The sequence below is a fragment of the Monodon monoceros genome, unplaced genomic scaffold, assembly GCF_005190385.1.
Source record: "Monodon monoceros isolate NGI ecotype Baffin Bay Population unplaced genomic scaffold, NGI_Narwhal_1 Super_Scaffold_19, whole genome shotgun sequence".
NCBI lineage: Eukaryota > Metazoa > Chordata > Mammalia > Artiodactyla > Monodontidae > Monodon > Monodon monoceros.
In genome coordinates this window covers 14,543,080-14,551,800 of record NW_021703775.1, presented here as the reverse complement: position 1 = coordinate 14,551,800, position 8,721 = coordinate 14,543,080, and positions in this window count along the sequence as shown.

The window sequence follows — 8,721 nt, the reverse complement described above, 5'->3', positions numbered from 1 at the left end:
GAGGGTGTTCAGAATCAGCCATGGGGCAGGATGGAGTGGAAGGCACCCCCCAAGGCCGGCCTCTACTGGGCTCAGGGCTCCGTGGCCACGTAGAGCAAGAAGCGGCTTGAGATCCAAAAGCGCCAAACAAACGCGTGCGTAAACCTGCACCCTCCCCCCCACCCCACCCCACCCCACCCCACCCCACCCCACCCCTGACCCCCGGTCCTCGTCCACAGGTGAACGCGGAGCCCCCGCGGGGCGAACAAGCGCCATCTGGCGGCCCGCCGTGGAGGCTTCCACAGAGAGAGTGACCCCAGTCACTTATGTCACACTGAGTGCCTGCTCCGTGCCCGGCAGCGGCGTTGCACAACTCATGGGATACCCGGGGGCGCCATTCTCACAGAAGCCAAAGTAAAGTTGCCCCTTGGAATGAAGCGCCGCTGTGGTCCTGTCTCAGCCTGTGAGGGACCCACAAGCCAGTGGAAGAGAGAGCACGCTTGAGCTGGACCGCGAATGAGGTGAGGAAAGGGAGAAAGGGCCTTCCGGACAAAGGGTGTGTGCCCAGCGCAAAGGCTGTGAAGGGTCTCGGCATGCTGGGTCTGGCTAGAGCCTAAGTGCATGGAATTTGGCTGGAAAAAGAGGGTAGGAGTAGCTGTGAAGCTTCCCCAGGGCCATTCTGGGGAGTTAAGGCTTTATCCTGGGCCACACATTTTTTTTTTAATAAATTTATTTATTTATTTTATTTATTTTTGGCTGCGTTGGGTCTTCGTTGCTGCACACGGGCTCTCTCTAGCTGCGGCAAGCGGGAGCTACTCTTCATTGCGGTGCGCAGGCTTCTCATTGCGGTGGCTTCTCTTGTTGCGGAGCACGGTCTCTAGGCGCGCGGGCTTCAGTAGTTGCGGCACGCGGGCTCAGTAGTTGTGGCTCGTGGGCTCTAGAGCGCAGGCTCAGTAGTTGTGGCGCACGGGCGTAGTTGCTCCGCGGCATGTGAGATCTTCCCGGACCAGGGCTCGAACCCGTGTCGCCTGCATTGGCAGGCAGATTGTCCACCACTGCGCCACCAGGGAAGCCCATCCCCCAGACATTTTAAATGTAAGAAGCTTGCAGATGTGCATTGCTAGGCCAGCACAGTGTTTTAAGAAATTTTAAGTTGGCATGGCTTCAAGAGGAGCTCGTGCTCTCAACCAGACCCCACCAAGCCCTGTAGTCTGCAAACATGCCCAGCCTCACCCCTATGCATCACTTCCCCAGCCCTGAAGCCATGAGTTTATGACCGTGCAAGGTCATGGGGTGTTGGCTCTGGACAGCACACGTAGGAACTGGCAGAGGAAAGAGGGGGTGCCATCAGACTCCATTCCCTCTCACTGGATGATTGGGGGTGAAGTGCCCCCCCAATCATCATCACGATATGAGGTGCCCAGGCTTCCAAGGAAAGGCTGTGCCCTGGTCCCTACCAGGCCCTGGACACAGAGTACTTACTTCAGGGTCAGCTTTCCTGTCCTTGCTTAGATCAACACTGTCTGGGCTGCCCCTATTTCGAGGATTGCCCCTTCCTCCCTGGCCCAGGACTCCCCATTCTCTGTGACTCTGTCCTCTCCCAGGGGAGCACTGGATGTGTTAGAGGGAGAGCAGACTTCTCTCATGCAGGGTTGGAGGGACACGAAGGAACTCAAACCACCAGCCTGCAGGCAGCCACAAGCAGGTTCCAGGTACACCAGGGCACAGGTGGTGGCTATTGAGCCAAAGACCTTAGAAGGGAGAACGAGCGCCATCTTGTGTCCATTTCTGGAGTGGCAGCAGAGAACTGGGACACGTTTCTATGTTTTGTTCCAACTCTGTTCCAGGTCTCGAGCAAAGCAGAAAAAATACAGAGAGTAGTGTAGTATCTAAAGCCCACAGCAGACCAGAAACAACAAATGTAAAACATTCCCTCTTCTCTGACCACAGCTGACCTCCTCCATGTTCCCCAGACAGTTCACACTGGGAGGGTTGAGGATGGAGGATCCTTTATGCGTTTTTGACCTCAGAAAGCTTCCTCCTGCTTTGATCCAACTTCGGAGTTAAGTTTGGGCTCTCAGGAGGTCCCCTATTTTCTTGGGGGCTTCCCTACAGATCCCTGCACTCTACCAACTCTTGTTCAGCACTCTATAGCTTGTTTACCTTTAAGCTTGAGAAGCATTTAGGAGAAGTAGAAGGAGATGCAACTTTCCTAGAAGAGGCCTTCAGGGGACCCTTAAAAGAGGGTGTTAGTGCAGCCACCAGGGCCTCAGCCGGGTCTCTGGTGGGCTTTTTCCTCCTTTCCAAAGCTGCTTTTCCACCCATACTCACACACTTGTGTTGGGCACCTCTCAACACAGCCCTATCTGAGTGGGTAGAGTCCCAAACCCAGACACATGGGCCCTTATTATCACCTTTACTGCTGAGCACCACTCGGAGACAGACAGGAGAGCAGGTCTGAAGGCATTTTGAAGAAAGCAGGTCTGGGACCAATGACCCCTCCCCAAACTGTCTGTAAGAGGAGAAGATGCCCCAGAGCTTAGATATTTTCTTAATTAAGGATTATAAATTTGCATGGAATATTTCTGTTTGATGATCCTTGCAATTCTCTCCCTGGACAATGTTTTTTCTTCTTCTCCTTTTCTTATTTTGTTGCACTGTTAATTTTTTTTTTTTTTTGGTACGCGGGCCTCTCACTGTTGTGGCCTCTCCCGTTGCGGAGCACAGGCTCCGGACGCGCAGGCTCAGCGGCCATGGCTCACGGGCGCAGCCGCTCCGCGGCACGTGGGATCTTCCTGGACCGGGGCACGAACCCACGTCCCCTGCATCGGCAGGCGGACTCTCAACCACTGCTCCACCAGGGAAGTCCTGTACTGTTAATACTCTTAAGGTCACCTTAAATCTATTCTGGCATAAGGGGGGTGGTATACATATATAGGTATGTGTACTCAGAGGCTGGCAAATAAGAGGTCTTTTGAATTCATGAGTGAGTGATTCATGAGGCAATGTAATACCCAGGTTGGAACAGGAGGGGGCGTAGGTGAACACGAGAGTTGTGTTCAGGTCACAGAAGGGGACAAACAAGCAGGAGACCGTCAGAAAATGAAGCAGGTGTTGGTGTCCAAAGGCTGCTTCAGCCAGCAGCTCATGGCAAAATGGACAAGCATCACTAACGCACCAGTGGAAGCAGGGAACTGAGTCATTCAAGAATACAGATTTCTGGGCTTCCCTGGTGGCGCAGTGGTTGAGAGTCTGCCTACCGATGTAGGGGACACGGGTTCGTGCCCCGGCCTGGGAAGATTCCACATACCGCGGAGCGGCTGGGCCCGTGAGCCATGGCCGCTGAGCCTGCGCGTCCGGAGCCTGTGCTCCGCAACGGGAGAGGCCACAACAGTGAGAGGCCCACATACCGCAAAAAAAAAAAGAATACAAATTTCCCCCCGCCCACCCCAAGGTGGCACAAATGCTATAAAAAAATAAAAACATGCTAGACTGGTCCAAAGTCCAAGGGCAAGCAAATCTTCAACTCACACATATTTTTTATAAACCCCTAAATTCACAAGCAATTGCCAGGTATAATAATAGTGATTCCTGAGTAAACATTTTCAGAAATATTTTTTTGTATAGAAAACATTTTTTTAATTAAATTAATTTCTTTAATTTTTTTAAAGAAAATGCTTCAGCCATCAAATTTGTCAGCAAAATGAAACAAGGACACTACATACTAAAATGCCAAAGTTACATGCGCAAAACAAACTAACAACAAGCCAAAAACACCTGATTTTTTTTTTTTTTTAGGGCTGCATTCTGATGTATGTAGGGATGGACTGATGTCCGGCATTTGCTTTAAACTTCTTCAATAGAGACTAAAAGAAGAAAACTGAAAAGGAGAGGACAGGTAGACAAAACAAATGTGGGGAAATGTTCATATGTGTTGAATCTGAGCAATGGGTACATGGGGATTCTTTTTCTATTCTCTGTACTTTTGAATATGTTTGAATGTGTTCATGAAAAAATATGAAGACTTCCAGTTTCAGCTAGAACATGTAAACAGCTTGGAAATTGTCATCCCCTTCCTCACAAGAAGAAGAAAGTGAAAACTAACAACTTTTCTCAGATCCATCAAAAAATTGAAGAGATAGGGCAAATCTCCATGATGAAAAATGGAGAGAAAGGGGAGTAGAGATCCTCAAAACCAAGCAGACACTGCTGGAGCCAGAAACTGGTAGGGAACTTGACAGCTATTTTGACGAATGCCTGGAGGCTAAGTGTGGACTAGATTGAAAGTGAGAAACCCCTGGGGGTCCAGTCTTAGGGGCTCCACATTTTCATGAGTTTTGACACCAGGAACCCCATCTGGTTCTCACTGTAAAGATCCAAGAAAAATCTCCTGATGTTTCAGGTAGGGAGAGGGGAAATGTAACCATTGTGAAATATGCCCAAGTCATTCTCCATTACAAATGTCTGCCCACTAAGGGCAACTACTCTACCAGAGACTTATCCGACTTGGGGGTGGGGATGGGGGCAGCATTAGGCAACTCCAGCCCCCTCTAGCCTTCCTGTCTCAAGTCAGGTGAAGGAAAAAAAGTCAAGGAAGTGCTTCTGAAAGTCACAGCTCAGGGACTCAGGCCCTCCCCTCCCCCCCCCCCCAAAAGAACAGAGTTGTAATCAAAAGATTATAGAATCCAATACCTTACTACCACTTCAGCAGGACTCCTGTATAATAACAGTGGATTACCACTGAGATAGTTGCAATATACAGACTGTATTTAAGAAGGAGTTCTTGGAGATGGAAGCAACTTAAATGTCCATCAACAGATGAATGAATAAAGAAAATGAGGTATATACGTATGATGGAATATACCTATCCATTCTTTATGAAGAAGGAATTCCCATCATATGCTACAACATGGATAAATCTTGACGATATCGTGCTAAGTGAAATAAGTCCATCACAGAAAGACAAATAGTGCCTGATTCAACTTATATGAGGTATCTAAAGCAGTCAGGCTTACAGACACAGAAAGAAAATGGTGGTTGCCAGGGGCTGAGGGGAGTGAGAGGCAGGGAGTAGGTGTTCAGTGGATGTTGGATTTCATTCCGGATGGGGAGGTGCTGGGGTCAGCTGCATGGCAATCTGCATGGGGTTGACGGTATTGTACCATATACTTGGAAATTGTTGAGAGGGTGAATTTTATGTTATGTGGTTTTTTGCCACAATTTTTTAAAAGGCGTTCTCAGAAAACTAAAGACAACAATGAAGGGAAGAAAAATATGGTAACTAGAGGAAACTGAAGCCTCTGGCACCTACAGCTATAGTATACACTAAACACGGCCCAGCTATGTCTAGCCAGATTAACATAAACCTTTCACATGAAAGCTTGATTATCTCAGTTTCTATCACCGACACATCATGTCTAGTTTTCAACAAAAACTATAAGGCATGCTAAAAGATTTTTTTTTAATACAGTTGAAGAAACAAAGAAAACATCAGATTCAGATATGACACAGATTTTGAAATTATCAGATAGGGAGTTTAAAATAATTATGTGTAATATGGTAAGGGTTCGAATGGAAAAAGTAGACAACAGGCAATAACAGATGGTTAATGAAGCAGAGAGGCAGAAACTCTAGAAAGAATCAAAAGGAAAAGCTAGAAATAAAAAACACTGTAACAGGGAATTTCCCTGGCAGTCCACTGGTTAGGACTGGTGCTTTCACTGTCAAGGGCACAGGTTCAATCCCTGGTCAGGGAACCAAGATCTCATAAGCCGCGTGGCGCAGCCGAAAAACAGAACAAAACAAAACAAGTAACAGAAATGAAGAATGCCTTTGATGGGGGACTTCCCTGGTGGCGGACTGGTTAAGAATCCACCTGCCAACGCAGGGGACATGTGTTTGATCCTTGGTCCGCGAAGATCCCATATGCCGCGGAGCAGCTAAGCCCATGCACCACAACTACTGAAGCCCGTGCACAGCAACAAAGATGCAATGCAGTGAAAATTAAATTTTTTAAAAATGTTTAGGATGATAAATTTAAAAAAAGAATGCCTTTGATGGTCATATGAATAGATTGGACATGGCCAAATCAGTGAGCTTGAAGATATGTCAATAGAAACTTCACAAACTGAAATGTAAAGAAAGAAAGAAAAACAAGAACAGAATAGCCAAGTACTGTGGGACAATTTCAAAAGATATAACATATATGTAATGGGAACACCAGAAGAAGAGAGAACAGATTAGAGAAATAACTAAAGTCATAATAACTGAGAATTTTTCAAAATTAGTGACCGCTTAAAACCACAGATCCAGGAAGCTTTGAGAATACCAAACACAATAAATAAAAGGTCTACACCTGGTTATATATTCAAACTGCAAAACCAAAGGCAACAAGAAAATCTTAAAAGAAGCCAAAGGAGAAAAACAGCTTACCTATAGAAGAATAAGGATAAGAATTACATCCAATTTCCCATCAGAAACCATGTAAACAAGAAGAGAATAGAGTGAAATATTTAGTGTTGAATGAAAAAAACACCTACCTAGATGTCTGTATCCAAAAAAATTATTCCTCACAAGTGAAAGAGAAACAAAGACTTCCCAGACAAAACTTGAATTTGTCATTCATAGACCTGTCCTTCATTTTAACAAAAAATGTTAAGTTTTTCAGAGAGAAGGAAAATGATAAAAATCAGAAAATCAGATCTACATAAAGAAGTGTTAGAAAATAACGCAACATTGTAAATCAACTATACTCCAATAAAATTTTTTAATAAAATAAAATAAAAAAGAAGTGTTAGGGAAGGAATAAATAAAGGTTTAAAAATCTTTTTTCTAACACTTAATTGATCTAATTGATAATTGTTCAAAGTTATGATAGCAACAATGTATTTGGCAATTATAGCATCTGGGTAAATGAAATTAATGACAGCAATCTTACAAGGGACAAGTGGGAGGAACTGGGAATGCTCTATTACAAGGTACCTGCACTACTTGTGATACTCATGAAGTGGTATAATCTTATTTTAAAATACATCTAGTTCATTGGAAATGTATACAACAAACTCTAGGATAACTACTAAAAAAGAAATATACTTGATATGCTAAGAGGAGAAAAATAAAATTTAGAAAATACTCAACTAAAACCAGAAAAGGCAGGAAAAGCAGGGAAGATAAAAAAGAAATAAAGAAAAGCAGGAACTTGAAAAGATACATATATAAGGATGTTCATAGCAGCATTATTCACAATAGCCAAAAGTGGAAACAACTTTTATCGAAACAATAAATGTCCATCCATCAACAGAAGAATGGATAAACAAAATACGGTATATCAATACAATGGATTATTATTCAGTCTTAAAAAGAAATGAAATTCTGGGCTTCCCTGGTGGCGCAGTGGTTTAGAGTCCACCTGCCGATGCGGGGGACACGGGTTCGTGCCCCGGTCTGGGAAGATCCCACATGCCACGGAGTGGCTAGGCCCGTGAGCCATGGCCGCTGAGCCTGCGTGTCCGGAGCCTGTGCTCCGCAACAGGAGAGGCCACTGAAGTGAGAGGCCCGTGTACCGCAAAAAAAAAAAAGTATGCTTTCAAACCATGGTGGAATCAAACTAGAAATCAGTAACAGAAAAATTGCTGGAAAATCCCCAAATATTTGGAGATTAAACAGCACACTTCTAAATAACACAAGTCACAGAAGAAGTCGCAAGAGAAATTTTTAAATATTTTGAACTAAATGAAAATACAACTTATCAAAATTTGTGGGATGCAATGAAAGCAGTGCTTAAAGGGAAATTTATAGCATTGATTGCATATAATAGAAAAGAAGAAAGATCTAAGAATAAACAATCTAAGCTTCATATTATGAATCTAGAGAAAGAAGAGCAATATAAGCCTAAAGCAAAGAGAAGAAAAGAAATAATAAAAATTAGAGCAGAAATCAATGAAACTGAAAACAGGAAATCAATAGAGAAAAATCAATGAGCCAAAAGCTGTTTCTTTGCAAAGACCAATAAATGGATAAACCTCTAGCCAGGCTAAGCAAGAAAAAAGAGAAAAGACACAGATCACTAATAATAGAAATAAAAGATGGGCCATCACTACTGGTCCCAAAAACACTGTAAGGATAATAAAGGAATATAATGAACAACTCTATACCCACAAATTTGATAACCTAGATGAAAATGGACCAGTTCCTTGAAAGACACAAACTACCAAAATCCACACAAGGAGAAATAGATAATCCAAATAGGTTTACACCTATTAAAGAAACTGAATCAATAATTAATAACGTCCCCAAAGGGCTTCCCTGGTGGCACAGTGGCTGAGAAATAAAGACACGGGTTAAATAAAGACAATATTTCTCCTGCCCTAAATCAATCCAGGGTCAAGTACCGGACACCTAGGAACAGCCCTGATGTCCCAAAGCCCACCAGAAGTATTCAAACTAGCCAGTCCTAAGCTGTTTCCTTTACCTGCCTTGCCTTTTCCATGGAAAACACAATAAAGGCTCTGCCCCAGACTTTCTTGCTCCCTCTGCCTCCTGACCAACCTTGGTGCTTCCTCACATGCCCCTGCCTGCAGTGGCATGCCCTCCTTCTCTTACGAAATGTAAGTAATAAATTATTCTTTCAAAAGTGGTTGTCTTTCTGTCTGTCACCTCACCATAACTGGTTAAACAAATCCTGAGAACACATTTTAGAACAACTTCCTAACTCATTGAATGACGCCAGGCTTACCCTATCAC